The sequence below is a fragment of the Canis lupus genome, chromosome 4, assembly GCF_003254725.2.
Source record: "Canis lupus dingo isolate Sandy chromosome 4, ASM325472v2, whole genome shotgun sequence".
Classification (NCBI taxonomy): Eukaryota; Metazoa; Chordata; class Mammalia; order Carnivora; family Canidae; genus Canis; species Canis lupus.
In genome coordinates, this window is record NC_064246.1 from 37,908,700 (window position 1) to 37,927,677 (window position 18,978).

An 18,978-nucleotide genomic window follows, 5' to 3' on the forward strand; every position below is an offset into this window, starting at 1 on the left:
TTTAGATTACAGAATTTCTGGACATGACTTTCCCTGTTTTTCTTAACTTGGTAATTTCCAAGGAAACAGGGCAGTGGGGCCACTTCACAGCCTAGACCTTAAAACCCAGTCCTGGTTTAGGTCAATCAAAGCTTCATTAAACTTCACCAAAAGTCCATCATTCTCCAAGATGCTCTAACAGATCTATCTCCTCCCATGTTGGTGAGCACTCTGTTCCTCTGATGTGTGGTCTCCCTCAATGCAAGAAGCCAACAAGTGTGACTTTGTTGAACTATAGGTTTATTCCTGCTGGGTTTTGGCTGACTTAGCTGTGGGAAGAGAAATGTCTACATTTCACATTAGAACACATCAAATCATGGGCATTAAGTCTGGGGATACAAGAAATAAAATGTACATCAAAGAGCTGTACCATTGTGTGAGAAATGTCTAAATTTTGAATTAGAATACATCACGTGTTATTTCCAAAATGTACAAAAAGCAAAACAAAAACTCCAATTCACATCCAGGAGAGCAGTAGTTTTCAGACTTGTCTGCAGAGACCTGGGGCCCTGCTGAGATACCTCAGTGCACCCCAGGAAATGGAGGGGATTCAGCAGGTGGGGTTATGGCAAAGGAGGCTGACTAAGAGGGACCAGCAGGAGAAAAAGCAAGGAGAGTGCAGTGTCCTGTAAGACAGCCTTCTCCGTAGTCCAACTGGCCAAAAGGAAGAACACCTTGGTAGGTGGTTACTTCTACTTTGGGATTGTGAAGAGAGAAGGATACGATGCCAAGAAGGAAACAATCATAAAGAAAGGAGAATACGATCCCCTCTAGGGGTTGGGGAACACTGCAGAGACAGTCATCTTGGCCAATTCTAAAAATTCTGAGCCATGGTGGTAGCAAGTAGGGAGAGACTGCACACACACATTAAGTGTCCCTCCTGGGGAACTGTTTATTCCTGCAAAGACAATTACTATCTCCTGTCTGGAAATTGATTCAGTAGGTCAAGCACAAGGCCAGGCATGTGATTTGTCAGTGCTCAGCCCGGCCCTCAAGCAATCTGGGCACCAAGCTGTGGCTGTACATGCAGTCGGAGCAGTCTCCTTCCCTGTGTTTCTCTGAGCTGCCTATGCTGTCCCTCAGGCCTGAGCAATCACCGTGTTCCCCAGCGGATGGATATCTGATATGGATTATTCTCATAAAACTGAGTACCAAGTAATCTGTCTTCAGGTATAATCCTATTTGTCCTTTATACGTAACATACATAATCCCCCAAATTAACACACTGCTTTCACAGAATTCTGGTTCTTACTCACAAACCACTTCCAATTTGTGAAATAGCAACATTTCGGTCAAGTTGGCACAAACATGAGCTGGGTTTAAAACATGGTTACTCTATAAAATAAAGACGTCCTAACTGCATAAGAGCTAGATAAGATCTTTTAAAAGACACACCATTTTTAACTGCACCATACAGATGAGGAATCAGAGGTCCAGAGGGGCAAATAACTTGACCAGGTTGTATGACTGGTGCTGGTGGCAGAAGGAAAGCTGGAGGACCCAAAGGAGGCATTCCTGGGCACTGGTCCGCCAACTCACCCTCTCTACCACTCTCTTTTAGCTATTTTTCCCCTCGAAGTATACCAACTAATGCCTGCACAGAACTGGTATCTTTGAGGCCCTCCTTTTAAGTCCTTTACATGCAAAGGTTTCTACTGACACTGCGAAGTCCTACACTACAAGGACCCAGTGGTGACTCTAGAACGTGTGAACAAGAAGGCTGTGGGGGCCGCAGCCTTATTCTTTGTTTAACAGACAAAGAAAAAGGAGAGAGATGGGGAAAGGAACCTCGACACGTTTGGAGTTTCTCGTGCAGGCAAGGAACTGGGCTGGATGCCCACCTGGAGTGTGAGGCCCTACTCTGCGCCCACCGCAGAAGATTCCACCTCAGCTCTCATGATACTGTGTTCTATGAATACTACACGCATTTTATGGAAGAGGAAAGGAGGAATCTGAGATGCTACTCACACTAACCCTTGTCTATCCAGCAAGACAGGAAGGAGGCTGATCTTCGGACTCCTGGCCGAGCCCATGAAAGCCCCACACTAAAAGCGATGGGCCTTGTGTGGACTTGTGGTAGGCAGAATAATGCCCCTTCCCCAAGATGTGCACATCCTACCCCCACAGACCATGGATATGTTACCTTCTGTGGCAAAAGGACTTTGCCAGTGTGTAAGTTAAGGATCTTGAGACTGGGAAACAAGCCTGCTTGTTCAGGTGGGCCTCATGTAATCACAAGAGCTCCTACAAGAGAAGGAAGAGCAGGAGGGGTAGAGTATGAAGAACAGATGAGACAAGCAGAGATTGGGGTGATGTAGGGCGGTGAGCCAAGCAATGTGGGTGGCCTCCAGAAGTAACCCAGACTCATTTCAGACTTCTGACCTCCAGAACTGTAAGATAACATGCTGTTTCCAACTATTAATTGTGTGGTTGTTATAGCAGCAATAGAAAACAAGTACAGCACCATTTTTCCTACTTAGAAAGGATTTCAAATAGCACTATATACTGGCTAAGAAATACCAACCAGCCTCAAGAACCTGTCTCTGCTCCTACAAAATTCAAAAACATAAAGCCTAGTTAGGAATGTGATAGTAACATTCTTACAAAGGCAGCTGATCTCAAGCCACGTGAAATTTTAATTATTAACCGTGACTCCCATGTTTCAATTAGACAGCCTTTTCATGCATGAACCTTCAAGCACACTTCACTTTCTCAACTCTAAATAAATCAACTCATTTCTAGAATCAGGAGTCCTACTTTACTTTTTTCTTTTTAATGATCGATTTTCTATTCCACATGAAATAGTGGGGCCAGGAGTGGTCCTGCCACAGTTCTGGGGCACTCATCTCCCTCCTGTCCACCCCCAGGCCTGGGTGCTCTGATTGGAGACCAAACAGCAGCTCTCTGCACTGAGTTAAGGTGCTAAGGGAGAGGACTGAGGCTCCCCTGACTCTGCAGCCACCTCCAGGGCGAATGTGCCTGCATGGCCTTTACCACCACATGGTGGTGGTGGTGGGGTCCCTGGGGCATGCCCTTTCCATCTGCTGGCTGGGCAGAGGCAGGGTCTGACTGCTTGGTCAAACCACCATGTCCTAGGTGCCCATTGGCCGGTGGGCAGTGTACTGGGTACTGAGCAGCTTTTGGGTCAGAGGGTTGGGGGTGCCAAGGCCACCTCGGGCACCTCTGTGGGAAGGAAGCCAAGTCCCCAGGGGCGGAAGGGGAAGGAACCTTGGTTTCCTCGCAATCTGGTTCATCCATAAAGTGCGCAGCCTTCTGGAGGTTTCTGGTTCCTGGGCCTGTTCCCTCAACCCGCCCACATTGAACTTGGTCAAAGATCAGACACCTCTATAAAGTTGTTCTCAAACACAGCTGAGCACATGGTTCTGGCAGTTTTATAACAGGTACTTATCAACTAGGAATTTCTGCAGAGAACATTGGACGAAGTCATTACGTTGTATGACTTTATGATGATATTGGGGACAGGAGGAATGACCAAGAAGCCAAAATGGTTCAAAAGAAAGCTTCAGAGCAGTGCCTGAGTGACTCAGTCAGTTAAGCATCCAGCTCTTGATTTCGGCTCAGGTCATGATCTCAGGGTTGTGAGATTGAGCCTCTCGTTAGGCTCCGTGCTGGCACATGATGTAATGAGCACTGGGTATTACATAAGACGGATGAATCACTGACTTCTACCTCTGAAACCAATAATACATTATATGTTAATTGAATTTAAGTCAAATTTTTTAAAAAGAATCTTTTTTTAAAGGTTTTATTTATTTATTCATGAGAGACACAGAGAGTGAGAGAGAGGGAGAGAGGCAGAGACATAGGCAGAGGGAGAAGCAGGCTTCAGGCAGGAAGCCTGATGTGGGACTCGATCTCGGGACTCCAGGATCATGCCCTGAGCCAAGTGCTCTGAGCAGGTGCTCAACTGCTGAGCCACCGAGGCGTCCTTTAAAAAGGAATCTTGTCCATGGGTAATTTTAAAGGAAAATTTATATTTTAAAGGTATTAAAATATTTTTTGCAGAAAAAATGTGAGATTTAATAAAGTTTTCTGTGGTTGACTAACAATACTTTGCTATCAGAAGAAAGCCAAGGCCTTATTGTTTAAAGACAAAATCAATTACAATGAACTCAGGATGTAGCTATCTGGGACCATTAACTATTAGAGATTTAGACTGCATTTAAATGAATCATTTCAGGGATCTCTGGGTGGCTCAGAGGTTTGGCACCTGCCTTCGGCCCAGGGCACGATCCTGGAGTCCCGGGATTGAGTCCCGCGTCCGGCTCCCAGCATGGAGCCTGCTTCTCCCTCTGCCTGTGTCTCTGCCTCTCTTTCTCTGTGTGTGTGTGTCTATCATAAATAAATAAATCTTTTTTAAAAAAAAAAAGGAATCATTTCAGGGTGCCTCAGTGGTTCAGTTGGTTGGGTGTCTGCCTTTGGCTCAGGTCATGGTCCCAGGGTCCCGGGATGGAGCCTCAGAGCCTGGCATCGGGCTCCCTGTTCAACAGGAAGTCTGCTTCTCCCTCTCCCCCTGCCCCTCGCCCTACTTGTGCACTGTCTCTCTCTGTCAAAGGAATAAATAAAATTTTTAAAAAAATAAAAATTAAAAAGTCATTTCTAAAGAGATTATTTTACATATTATGTATGTTGATTCCTTAACCCCCGGAAGAGGACAGAAATAATCTTTTAGGAGGAGAATAACTTAAAATTCAATCTTTTGGCTAAGGTTTTGTATAAATACAATCTCATGGAGCCTCATCAAAATAAATTTCTCCAAGTCTTTTTATTCATTCATTCATAAACAAAATTACTTTATACATTCAATATTCACTGAAGACCTCTCTTGTACCCAACACTGGCTTGATCCTGGGTTTGGAAAGACCCAACACACAGTAAACAATAAGTTGAAAAACAAACATATTTTAATAAATACAACCTGTATTTCCCCCAAAAAAACTTGTAGACATGCTTCACACATAAAGCTCATTGTGTATGGACATCATCCAACTCTGTTGATAAAGTTTTCAACTGAGTTATCAGATCACTAATCTTGCAGAATGTCTCTGGTATCCAAATCCATACACAGTTTTCAAAAATACTTTTCAAAAAAATAGCAGTAAGCCTGCTCTGAAATCCACAATAACTAAGTCATAGAGTTTATAAGCTTTTTAAGATTTATTTTGAGAGACATAGCACACATGTAGGGTGAGGGGTAGAGGGAGAGGGTAGTCTAAGCAGACTCCTCACTGAGTGTAGAGCCCAATACAGGGCTCGATCTCATGACCCTGAGATCATGACCTGAGCTAAAACCAAGAGTTGGTTGCTCAACCAGCTGTGCCACCCAGGTGCTCTGAGTTTTTGAGCTTTTAAAACAATGAGTGGCATGATAAAGATCTTCTACTCGTAATACACTAATACATCACTTATTACAGGCCTACTGTCAATGTTAATGAACTCCATATTTACCCAAGTCATTATTTAAACTACATCACAATCTTTATGAACAAATCTGGGAGGGCATTTCTGCCTTCCTTGTAGGTTAGATGTCACACAGTCAGTGCACAGCTATGCAAGGGTGAAGGCCACCCTGGTTCCTAGGCCCAGGACTACCTCCCACCACATATATGAGCTTCATGGCTTGTGAAGTCTACATGAATTAGGAAATGGTGATCAGTTTCATTTCCAGATAAGTTCACTGGATGACTGGTTAGCTGAGCTTGAATTCCTGGCTCCAAGCTGTACCTTCCTAACTGTCCTGTAACTGGGGATTCCTGGATGGAGGGACTGAGAGAAGCGGTGTATACTGGCCAGGTGACTGTGTTTATGGAGACAACAGATCCAAGTTCACATCCCAGCTCCACCAATGACTCTATAACCTTGTACATATTGGCCCACAGCTCCAAGTTTCTGTATCTTTATCACCAAAATTAGGATACTACTTAGTAATAACCACTAATTTAATAACCATTTATTCTAAGACCTTTCCTTATATATTTATCTCATCTAACTCTCGTAATAGTTCAGTTTCCAAGGGTGGGTAGCTAACTTACTGAAGTAAGTAAGGGATGCCTGAATGTGAACCTTAGTTGTCTAGCTCCAGAACTCTGCTCCCTGGAGAGGTAGCTGTGACCAGGAAAGTATTTCCCTAGAGATTCCGATTCAGGAGATCTATGGTGGCCTAGGAATTAGATTTTTAAGAAGTACACCAGGGGTATCCTATAATCAGGTAAGTTTGGGGAAATTATGTTGGAGAGAACTGCATAAAATAATAAATAAATAATGACCAAATACCCTGCCAGCTGAGGGAAGATGCTTACCCTCTTGCAGGGCCAGTATGGATATTTAAATGACTCCCTGGATATTAATGCTGGTTGCTGGACCTGTTCTTTCTGGCAGGTTCCTGTTGAGAGGAGCTGCCTGGTCCTGTGAGCACCTACCCTGATGGCATATGGAATCAGAACTGGACTGGATCAAATACAGTGTGGATTGGAGTCCTGGCTCTTTCACTTCCTTTCTAGGCATGTCACCATGTGAGTCACTTCACATCTCTGAGCCTCAAAATTTTTGTCTAATAAAATGGAGGAGAGAGTTGGCTCACAGAGTATGATTAGTAAGCTGAGGTGTACAAGACAACTTTTAAACCTTTATTAATTGTAAAATGCTAACCAAAGGTAGGGAACATTTCTAAGAAGCCACTTGCCCATGAGTGGAAGCTCTTGTCCTCACTGGCTAAAGTCCCGCCCATAAATACAGTCGCTGGTGGCAGTGGTGGTGATGGGGTTGGGGTAGAAATGGACTGGCGCCTGGCTGCCTGAAGAAGATGATATGTCTAACAAAAATAACTTTTCACCAGGATAAACTTTATTCTCCAACTTTTAGCTACATGCCGAGTAAATGCTTAAACTGGAAAAAAATTCTCCCAAACTTTTGCAGGTAACATCAGCACAGAATGTGCTTTTCATCAGGGTCTTAGTAATAAAGACCTTTAACCCTGGCTAAAGATTAACAATGGAAATTAAATTATTAAACTGGAATCTTGCTGGTGATTAAAACAATTTTGAAAGAGGTTTGAAAGAAAGTCTGGTTGCCCTGGTTTGTTTAGTTAGAGCCAGGCAGGTGTGAAACACCCTGCCAAAGTCGCTATCTGGGGGACATGACTGAGTGCCCATTATGTGCCAGACACTAGGTTTTCCTGGCATTATTAGATGCCAAATCCTCATTTCAGTCCTCCAAGAAAACATCTCTTGTTTTGTAGAGCTGCTCAGAAAAATCAAGCATCACATCCAAGATGGCAGAGCCAGGAAGTGGTCCTTCTGCCTGACTTTCTGCCACGCTTCTGACCCATAGGAGGCCAGAGGTGATGTGGCTATCAAAGGCAATTATCCTAACTCAAGGAGCATTAGTAAATGCCACATTTATTAATTTGTTTGGCTTTGGGCTGGTTGTCCACACACTGCATTCCTTTCTCATGGGCGTGGCCACACAGGAGATCAAACTCTAGACCAGAAAGTTGAATCCTAGGCAAAGAACTAGACTCCTGCAAAGCAAGTTTCCACTTATCAATGGCTTTGTGGCACATACTCTCCTCTATTCCAGGGGGCTTTTCTAGAATCAAGAAGACATGGAGAATTATTGCCTTCTACCTGTCTCCTTGCCAGCATCCTCCACACCCCCTATCTCCCATTCCACAATGTAGATCCCACTCTTGGATTGGTTTGAAGACATCCTAATGACAATGCAATCATCGGCTGTATTCCAGTCCACAAGATCAACTTTGGGCTTGGGTTGAATTCCTTAGGATGGATGATGTTCTCACCTATTTTTTTTTTTTTTAATTCTATTGGTTTTTACTCGAGATGGTGGCATCGGCTTATAAAAATGTTAAAATACTGCCAGACTGTAGTATTTTGGATTATTCAGTTGAGTGTTTTACCACCCACTTTAAATAGTCAAATCATGGACACCTGGTGGCTCAAGGGTTGAGCATCTGCCTTTGGTTCAGGGCGTGACCCTGGGGTTCTAGGTTCGAGTCCCACATTGGGTTCCCCGCAGAGGGAGCCTGCTTCTCCCTCTGCTGTGTCTCTGCCTCTCTCTCTGTGTCTCTCATGAATAAATAAAATCTTTAAAAAAAATAAAGACTCAAATCAAATTACATATACTGTCTCTGAAAACATCTGACAAATAGTTAACTAAACATAACTTTGAACTTTGTATAATTAAGTATAGGTTTGATACTTATTTTAACTTAACAATTTTTCACGTTCTAAATAAGTCAGCCTTTTTTTTAATGACTTTTTGCTACTGATTTCTTACCTTTAACCTCACACCAAAGGTCAGTTCCACCCATGATTATATTCCAACTAAATATATCTGATCATTGTTTGCACAGGAGGAAGGACATAGATGCAAGGACATAGATGCCCTATTGTATTCTAAGGTACTGGACAGCAAAAACGTTGGATGATAGACATGCTTTTAAGGTCATTGCTGCTCTGGCTGTCCTGTAAGCTTTCTCCCCAGGAAGTAAGGAAGGAGAGGGATGCTTCTTCCCAGTTGGCACCTCTCTATACCCATCTGTATGAGATTTCCTAAAATTTCTACAGGGTATTCAGAGGATCCTAATATCTGACTGATCATGAAATACAGCCAACCTTTGCTGCTACACAGACTCCTCTTTGACAACTACAACCATGGATACTGTCCCTTTCCTGAGGACCCATGGGGCTTAAAACCTGCACACTCAATCTAATACTTGAATGCATACTTTGAGCAATTATACATAGGGCTAGGCTAGATAGGAACTGATAGACCTTTCCTTCCAAACTGTCATTTTTGCAAGCCAGACACTTGCAGTCCTAAGGGGAGAAAGGAACCTGCTTAAGGTCCCAGGACTTCTTGATAGAGTCTCCACGCATCCTCCCAAGGAGTTCCTCTCTCAAATATCTTGTATGTCAAGTCTGAGTCTGGCACCCTAAGCGCTGCAAAGCCTCTTTATTTACCTGCATACCCACTTTCCACCTATTATAATACCTGGAAGCTGGTATGATACTGAAAACTGTCCTACCTGGGGGTAGGAGAATGAAAGAGAAAATCAAGAGGTGGGTGCCCAAGTCAGAATCTAGAGGGCAAGGCAGAAGAGAGATGATGAGTTTGGGAAAAGTACAAACAAAATGCAGTGGGGGTTCAGAAGGCAGTTGTCCCTGAAGTGGTTAAGTGCCTCCTGAGCTCTGAAGTCACTCAGAAGTAGCCTTTTTCATTCAAGCACTCAACAAATCCTCACCGAGGGCCTACCTGGTACGGGCAATTGTTGGATGCAGGGACAGGTAAGTGAGCAAGACAAACGTAGGCCCCGATCACAGGATGGTCATAAAAGGAGCAAGGACACGGTTAATTTTTCAACTGATGAGAAACGCTAATAAAGGAAAATCCCAGGGACAGTCTACGGTGCCCCCACGAGGGGGCAATTTTAAACAGCACAAAGAAAAGCATCTTTGAGCAAGTAACGTTTAAGCGGAGACCTGGCCCTGCTCTACAGACGCCCGCTGCGTGACCTCTTGCATCGGGATGATGGAGGTCGAACCGAGAGCCTCACAGGGCTGGGAGGATGGAGAAGTGCAGGGACCTACGTCGCTGCCCCGGCTGTCACTCTGCAAAGGTTGAGGCCTGTGCCCTGGGGAAAGGCCGACGGAGCACCGCGGCGCAGGCTCCGTCCGGGACCCCCGGCTCCCTCGCTCGCTCCCGCAAAGTTGCGAGTTCCGGGGCGGGGCCGGCTGCTCTGTCCGACCCGGCGCGGCGGCCCGGGGCCCGGAAGGCGGGGGCCGGGGGTCGGCAGCGCCGGTCGCCGCGGTCACTCGCGCCCGCAGCGCGGGGCCGGTCCCCGCGGCAGCCATTTTGGGCCCTCACGGCGGGGGCTGCGGTCACGCGGCGGCGGGCGCGGCGGGCGCGGCGGGGGGGGGGGGGCGGGGGCACGAGCCCCCTCCCGGCCCGGGCAGGGCAGGGCGCGCTGCACCGGCCGGGCTCGGGGCCCTCCGCCGCAGGCCGGGATGCTGCAGGCGGGGGCTGCCCGGCGCGGGCGGCCAGGGGTCCCCGGGATGCGGCGGACCCCGCCCGACAGCCGCCGGCACAGGGTCCCCGCGGGCGCGCGTGCCCGCCGCCCCCCCCCCTCCGCGGGCTCCCCGCGCGCTCGCCACCCGGCCCGGCGCCCGCGACTCACCGCTCCCGCCGCTCCCCGCCGCTCCCCGCCGCTCCCGCCGCCGCCGGAAGGCTCCTCCCGCCGGAGCGGCCCCGCGCGCGCCCTCGGAGCGCGCCCCCGTGCGGAGCGCGGCGGCCGCGTGGAGCCCCGGGCCCGCCCCCGAGTCGCGGCGCCCTCCGCCCCGCCCCCCCCCGCCCCGCCCCCCGCAGCTCCGCCCCCGCAGCCCCGCCCCGCGGGCCCTCCCGGCTCAGGCCGCGCCCGCGCTTCCCCCGCGGGTTCCCCGACGCGACTGCGCCTTGCTCCACCGTTTCTTTCTTGCCCGGCCCTTGCAGAGAGCCCGCGGCCGCTCCTTCGCTCGCTCACTTGTGCATTTAGACCCGTGTTTCCCAAAGTGTGCCGTCTGGCCCCGTGGGGCCACGACACAATTTTAGGCCGTGCAGGTGCCACGAACTGATTTATGGCTCTAAAAGAACGGCTCCGACTACTGGGTGGAGAACAGGCTCCAGGGGAGGCCATGTGGAGGCCCAAGGAGGCCAGGAGGGAGGCCACTCTGGTTAACCAGGATATAATAGGATGGGGGCTGGACCAGCCTGGTAGGGTGGTGAGAGTTACCGCGTTCTGAGAGTATCCTGTATCCTGCGGGCAGGTGAAATCTACTGTATGGTGAAAAACATCATGCTCATGGAGAAGATTCCATTTGTAAAGTCATAAATTCTTACCCAAATAACCTATAAATATAAATCAACTCCAAACAAGATTCTAACAAACCTAGCGTGTATGAGTGTGTACAACTTGATAAGATGACTTTAAAGTGTATACGGAAAAATAAAGAACCAGAAATAGCCAAAACAATTTTGAAGAAAAAGAGCAAGGTTAAGGTGACGCATCCTACAAATACAGGGAGGTAGTGAGTTTGTGCAGGGATGAACAGAGAGCTTAGTGCAGCCACATAGAGATACCTGACATGGACCCAGAATCAGGAATGTGCTCTGAGCTGGCATCCCAAGGGACGGGGCAAGGATAAATATTCACTAAATAATGCTGGGGCAACTGAATCCCTACCTTATATCATACAAAACAGCTCTGGATGGATTAAAGACTGAAGTGTGAGAAACAAAACTCCCAAGTTTTTAACAGACTCTGTTGGAGGGTATGTTTATGACCCTGGGATAAGGAGGCATTCTTTTTTTTTTTTAATTGTTTAATTTTATTTTTTTTATTGGAGTTCAATTTGCCAACATATAGCATAACACCCAGTGCTCATCCCACCAAGTGCCCCCCTCAGTGTCCATCACCCAGTCACCCCAAACCCCGCCCCCCCCCACCTCTCCTACCACTACCTCTTGCTCATTTCCCAGAGTTAGGTGTCTCTCATGTTTTGTTACATAAGGAGGCATTCTTAAATAAACACAAAGTACAAAATACAAAGGAAAGATTGAAAAGTTAGACCTCATTAAAACTCAAAAATCATACTCACTGATGGTAGTAAAGAAAAGTGAAAAGTTCACGGACTGGGAGGAAATATTTTCAATGCATGGATATGGCAAAGAATGCCTCTCCAGAAAATACTACAAAAAAACATTTACAAACTAGGAAGACGAAATAACCCAATGGAAAGACATACAAAAATCATGAATATACAATTCACAGAGAAGGAAAAACAAATGGACCCCATACATAAGTAAAGATATTCAAACTGGTCAGTCATTTGGGCACTCAGTCTAGGTTTCACCAATAGCTTTCTGGTGACACTCTTTATCCTCAGAATTCCTACGAATGTTGAACCACTTTTTGTTCTTTACCATACCCTGTGCCAACTGTCGCAAAAAGGTTAAAAAAAAAAAAAGTCCCTCCCTCGCGAGCTGTTTGGCAAGGAGATAGACATGTAAACAAGTAATTACAGGAAACAGGGATCCCTGGGTGGCACAGCGGTTTGTCGCCTGCCTTTGGCCCGGGGCGCGATCCTGGAGACCCGGGATCGAATCCCAGGTCAGGCTCCCTGCATGGAGCCTGCTTCTCCCTCTGCCTGTGTCTCTGCCTCTCTGTCTCTCTCTGTGTGACTATCACGAATAAATAAATAAAATCTTTAAAAAAAAAAGTAATTACAGGAAACGATTACAATTCAATGTAAAAGCTGCAACAGTATAATGTCAGCTGTATAGCTAAGTGCTAGAGAGCTTGGAGGAAGGACTGCCTAGCTTGCCTGCAGAATCAGGCTGCAAGAGAGGGATAGCAGATGCAGAATGTATCAGTTATCTGTTGCTACAGTAATGTCACAGCACAACCACAAAACCTCAGGAGTATACAACAAGGAACTTAATTATTGTTCTGCAGTCTATGTTGACTGGCAGTTGTGCTGATAGAAGCTGGGCTCAGCGAGGCTTACTCATATGTCTGGTCAGCTATGGGCTGTGAGTGACTTTGTGGATCTTAGCAGGGCTCTCACCTGTCTGGGGCCTCAGCTGGAACAAGTGAACCCAAAAGGGGGTGGAGGAGAAAGAGAGGGAAGGAGAGAGAAATAGAGGAAGGAAACCCAAGGCCCCTTGAGGTCAAGGCTTGGGACTGACGCACCTTCACTTCCACTTCATCCTATTGGTCAAACCAAATTACAAGCCCAGTGCAGATTCAAGGGAAAATAGATTTTTATCTCTTGATGGGAGGAACTGTAAAGTGACATTGCAAATAGGTATAGATATACAGGCAACTGGAGAATTGGGGACATCCTTTTTCAAAAATTCTGTTATGTGTGCTTCTTAGCCTTCCCAGAGTCCCAGTTTATTTGGGGAGAGCTCCCTAGTCTCACTTTGTTTGATCCTGGTCAGATTGTCAATCATCTATCTTCTTGGACCTGCCATAGTCCTGGGTACCAGACCCAAGCTGGACCAAACAGAATCCCGTCCTGAATTTACATGTGGACTCATCTCCTCTCTGCTGCCCCTAATGGGGTTACTGAGCTGGGATAATGTGGATCAGGGGCCATCTGTCAGGGTGGACTTTCTGCCACTCTGCAGAAAAGAAACTAAGTTGAAAGATGCAAAAGAAACAGAGCTCAGATGACATGAACTCTGGGCTCCTGGGCTTCCAGCTATGGGAACCAATAAAGCATCTCTCTCTCTCTCTCTCTCTCTCTCTCTCTCTCTTTTAGATCACAAAGCTATTTTGAGTTAGATTTCTATTCCTTGATTGACTTGGGGTGGGGTTTCACAGAGATCTGACGTTTGAGCTGAATGCAACTGAATTGGAAAAGAAGGAAAAGGAGTCAGAGGAAGGAAGTAGAAAGGAGCTGAGGATGCAAGAATGAAAAGTGTCTACATGTGTTCTTACTGTTGTTTCAAATAAACAGCCTTCCGAAACAGCTTCAAATGGAAGCTAAGATCGGGTTTTTCAGCTTTGTTGATGAGGAGACTGAGTGCTTGGGAATTCTTGCTAGGGTTGCATCAACAAAGATTGCAAAACCCTTACATTTTAATATGGACTTTGAACCGGTCAGGCCATGGCAAAAATAAAACAATGCTTAAGTCAGCAAAGAAGGAGATACATTTCTGAGCATAGTAAAAGTTCAGTGAGCTGAAGAAAGATCTTACTGAGTATATCACAAGATGAAGTTTTCCTCATGATAGCACAGGGAATTTGATGAGAATCATTTTCTTTTATATTAACAATCTAGTGAAAACTTTAAGTGCCAGATCATACTAGGCAGGTATTTATGATGATAAAATAAATGCACAATTGTTTGAATTTGAAAAGAATGGAAAAGTTCATGCATACGTTCCATGCTCTTCCCCAGCACTCTCCCTGATAGATGTTTTTTGAGTAAGTTTTCTTCTAGCACTTTGTTTTGTTTTCTGACCCATAGAATTTCTGTTTATCCTCTGTTTGAATTTTCATTCTCTGTACATATGACAGAAGCATGAAGCCCAGTGCTTAAGAACACGGGCTCTGCATGCACACCAACCTGGCTTCTGGTTCCATCTCTGCCCTGATTGCTTATGAGACCCTGGACCAATGAACTCCTTAACTTCTCTGTGCCTTAGCTTCTCTGTCTATAAAGCCTTGAAGGTGCTCTTGTGGAGATGACATGAGATGATGTATATGCAGAGCTTATCAGGGTGCCTGGCCTCAGTGAGGCTCAACACTTTTGAGTTGTTGTCATAAGGGTCCCAGTTTCATGGCTCTGTCATCACATCATAAATTTCATGTGGGCACTTACCTGCCAAACTTCCATCATAGTCTTAATGTCCTGTCTTCTCTCTAGCCCATGAACCCCTTTAAAATAAAAAAAAAACACCATCAACAAAAACACGTGATCTTACTCAAAGTCCTATCTCCAGTGTCCAGCACAATGCAGGGCATGTGGTGGATTTAGTACGTGTCTGCTGAATATGTGGTTAGATCATGATGTGCATATTTTATGATGTGCTGACTTCATTTAGAGTATAAACATTTTTTTCAGATTGCATTATAATCTTCATTATTCATTCATTTATGCTTTTATTCAATCCATGCTGATTGAAAACCAATCGTATATTAGTAATTGTTCCAGTGGCTGGGGATTCTATATTGAAAGGAATCGACTTAACCTCCTGTCCTCAGGCAACTGACATTCTGGAAAGAGGAGACAGACAATAAACAGTGAATGAGTACAGTGTATAGTGATGGGAAGTGCCATGGATAAATAAAGCAGGGAGAGGTGGCAGGAAGTGTCATGGGGCAGACCTCTGGGGAAAGGGCCCTTAGTTATTTGAATGACAGTAGAACATTCCATTGAGCAATTGTATCATCATTCCCTCAAGCTGGTGAGGCAACTCTGTCTATGGATAGGGGACACTATCCATTCAGGTGTATTTGATCTTGTGGGTTTTTTTTTTTTTCCCCTCAGGAGAGGGAAGGATCTGGAGATCCTTTGTTCAGCAACTCAGCAGAGCTTTATTAAAAGGAGGTAGGGAATAACAGTATTTGTGTGCCCCTGTGAGCAGGGCACATAGAAGTCTGTCTCACAATCCTCTTCTCTAGTTGGCACAGAAACCCTGAGGGGAGAACTACTTGTGTCAGTTATGGTTCATGAGAGAATTAGAGCCCATAGGATAGATCTCTATTTCTATCTATCTATCCATCTATCTATCTATCTGTGGAGAAATTTCTGATAAGAAATTAGCTTGCATGATTCGGGGGTGGGGTGCTGGCAAGTCTGACATTTGTGGGACAGGACAGTAGGCTGGAAACCCCAACAGGAACTGATGCTGCAGTCTTGAGAGGCTGAACTTCTCTGGGAAAATCAGTTTTTACTTTTAAGGCCTTCAAACTGATTGAATGAGGCCCACTCTCCTTAAGAAGGCCAATCTTTATATAAAGTCAACTGATGGTAGGTGTTAATCACATCTACAAAGTACCTTCGCTGCAGTACCTAGCAGTTTTGTTGAGTTTTGTTTTGGCAGTTTTGTTGAGTCCCTGGGACTGTAACCTAGCCCAGTTGACACATAAAACTAAAAATCACACAACTCTTCACCTGATTTTACATCTCTGCTTCCACTCTTGCTTCTAGTAATCCATTCCCTGATGTTTTGAAAAAATGAATCAGATCGTGTCATCTCCGGTTTTAAAATCCTCAGGATCTCCCAATTTTGCTAACAATACAATTTGAACTCTTCACCATCGCTTATGAAACCTCATTCTCTGTCTTGTCCTATTTCTCCGGTTTGACCATATGCCACTCTCCCCCTTGTTCATATTAATATCACTTTCTGAACCCTGAACAGGGCCAACTTATTCTTATCTTATCCTGTTTAAAACTGGGTATTTGCATATGCTGTTCTCACTGCCTGGAATGCTTTCAGGTCAAATGTCACATCCTCAGAGAAGCCTTCTTTGACCACCTATCTGAGTAGCCTCCCCACTGACATTGGAGCTCATTCATTCTTTTACTTCTTTTACTACATTGTGACTATCCAAAATTACCTTGTTTGTTGTTGACTTGTTTCTTCTCTGTGTCTTCAGCTAGCATTCTACTAAGGGCAAAGATTCTTTCTGCTGTATCCTCCACTGTATTCTCAGTTCCTTGAACAGTGTCTGCCCCAGTAACCTACCCAAATCATGCCACAGCACCACTGTGGTAAGGACCCTGTGGCCTCCACCCTGACCACTGGATACTGCAGGTTACACAAGAGTAACTCCTGCTCTGGGAACTGCTTGCCTCAGTCACCACTGGAAGGAATGCTCCGCCGTCTAGACAGGTGCCACTGACTGGCTGACCTGAGGTCATGTGCCAACAGAATCTGAAGCAAAAACCTGAAGGGAAGATGCTGTCTGCCCCCCAGTCACACATATCATGAGAAACTGAATCACTCCAGAAAGTTCCTTCATGCCCTTTCACTGTTAATACACTCCTACTCCAGGTGTAACACTATCCTGATATCTTATTACCTGCTTTCTATGATTTCTATCACTCATTTCTAACTAGGTTTGCCTGTTCTGAAACTTCATCTAAATGACATTGTACAGTGTATGCTTTTGTGTGTGTGTGTGTGTGTGTGGGTGTGTGTGTGTGTCTGGCTTCTTTCACTCAGTATGTTTTTTAGATTTATCCATGTTATTGGATTTAGTTGTGGTTTGTTTTTCTCATGGTGTAGAACTCGGTTTCATAAGAATTTACAATTTCTGGGTAGTGGAAGTTTACACTGTTTCTAGTTCAGGGTTATGAAGAAATTTGCTATGAACATTCATATAAAAACTTCTTATAGATATGAGAGCAGAATTTTGTCTTTTTTTGCATTTCGTTCTCAATGTTTGGTGGATGTGGTTTGAACTGTAAGTTCTGTTTCCAGAGTGATCTTTCCAAGATATGAAGCTCATGTTACTCTGTAACTAGAAGCCTGTTCTTGCCCTCCAGATAAAGCCCACCCTCCTTGATATGGCATTCAAGGCTTTCTGTTACTGACCTCAACCTCTAGTAAGTTTCACCTCCTGCCTTACACCTGCTGCAGGCACATCTACCAGCTTACTGTTTCCAGAATATTCCAGGCTGTTTTCTTCCTCCTGTTTTTGCACACACTTTGCCTGGAATGCCTTTCTCCCGGGGAGTTTTGATTCTTGGACAAACTGATGTACATCCTTCAAAAGCTTGGCTCAAAAGATATCTCCTCCAGGAATCTTCACTTCAATTTGCCAGGTGCTTTATTGTACTTTCCACTGGGTGCTTTGGTGTGAATCTTTGGCATTAATCTTGCTTTGGTATTAATACTGTTAAAGTATTTATTTCATTATATACATTTCTGTGATCCTGGGCTGTCTTCTCCTCTGTGAGCTGCTGGAAGACAGAGAGGGTGCTCAGAGCTGAGAAGTCACCTACTTAATGCCACACAGCCACTGTGACTCTAGGCTCAGAGCTGTTAACTCTGTGGCACAGGGTGAGTGCATGCCAGTCGCCATGCACAAAGTTCATGGAAACTGGGGGCTCAAGCTCAAAGGCCCTCGAGGGTCAGTGGGGTCCTGGTCATGAGAGCAGCAGAGAGCATGGAGCTGAGCCAAGGGAACAGGGCACACCCACCAGATGGGGCGGAGTCCGCCCAGCCCAGCAAATTGTCACCATGGGAATATGGGCTCTGTGGGGCCTCCTTTTGTGAGAAGCCAAAAATCTGTAAAATTTCCTAATTTTTGAATATTAACAACTCAGTTATTATTTTAAATACTGGGTAAGATAATCAAAAGACATCTGTGGACTGGATTAATGCCACTGCTCACTAATATGCTCCTTGCACAAAAGCTCTATTGCATGAAGCCTGCATTCTGATAATTCTTACCTTTAGAAGGTCAAAAATAAAAATGATAAATTACTGCTGTGGCCCAAACGCAGATTCACCTGTAAACCAAACCAAATCTCCTAGTTCTCCCTGATGCCCCATTAGCTTAGCGGTTCACTCTCCATGCTCTCTGACGGTGTGTTGAGTTAGAGCCCAAGTGGTCCTCTGGGCCCTGAGGCAAGTTAGACACAGTCTTGCTGGTGAGACCTCAGGGTCCAGTGAGGCAGTGAGCACAACACAGGCAGGGGCCAGGTAGTCTAAGCGGTAAACCCGGAGTCCAGAAGGAGGAACAACTGGCCTGTTCTGGGTCCGCGTCAGGGAAGGGCTCCTGGCCGAGGTGAGAGATGAACGAGGGCTCAAAGGATAAGTAAGAGAAAGTGAGGTGAAGAGGCTCAAAAGGACATTCTTTGCAGAGGGAGTAGCATATGCAATAGCAGAAAGGCCAAATCAGCTGTGAATGGGAGAGCTGTGGCTCCTGTGGGGAATGCGGAGTAGGCCTGGTGGTGGGTCTCAAAGGGCAGGGTTGGAGGGGGTTGGTGGAGGTGGGGTGGAGAAGAGACAGGGGGAGCCCTTCCCCATCAGATAGGGGTTGTATAGCTGGGTGACATGCAGGAAGTCTGACCAGGCCTGGGGTTGAGGTCAAAGCTGGAAGAAGTATCCTCCTGAGGTTCCTTTGCCAAGGAGGTTAGGGAGAGAATGGGGTCCTGGGCCAGAGGTCAGGACCAGGAAGGGCCAGCAAATAAGAGAGGCATGAGCAGAAAAATGGACAAATGGGAAACCAAGGGTATTTCTCCAGGCAGAATGAAGATGGCAGTGAGATTTCATGCTGTTTTGCCCAAGTCCTATGGAGGAATCTTTTAAAACAATGACTTTCAACCCTAGTGCCAGCTTAGAATCACCTGGGAGCTTTTGGAAATTCTCATATATTCTTCCTATTCCCCAGACAAA

At 45.8% G+C, this 18,978-nt stretch overlaps 1 protein-coding gene across 8 annotated transcripts in view; it reads right to left on the bottom strand.

The window, feature by feature from the left end:
- SFXN1 (sideroflexin 1) overlaps nucleotides 1-10,380 on the bottom strand; it is a 40,164-nt gene extending 29,784 nt beyond the window's left edge. For 5 of the 8 annotated variants that reach the window (XR_007410208.1, XM_049109125.1, XM_049109123.1 and 2 more), the window contains exon 1: nucleotides 2,183-2,283. The gene's annotated coding sequence lies outside the window, so the exon portion shown is untranslated. Of the gene's footprint in view, nucleotides 1-2,182; nucleotides 2,284-10,255 lie in introns of those variants that run through there. The other 3 variants (XM_025434380.3, XM_035715103.2, XM_049109124.1) reach the window with 2 other exon arrangements.
- Between the last annotated feature and the right edge of the window lie 8,598 nt (nucleotides 10,381-18,978).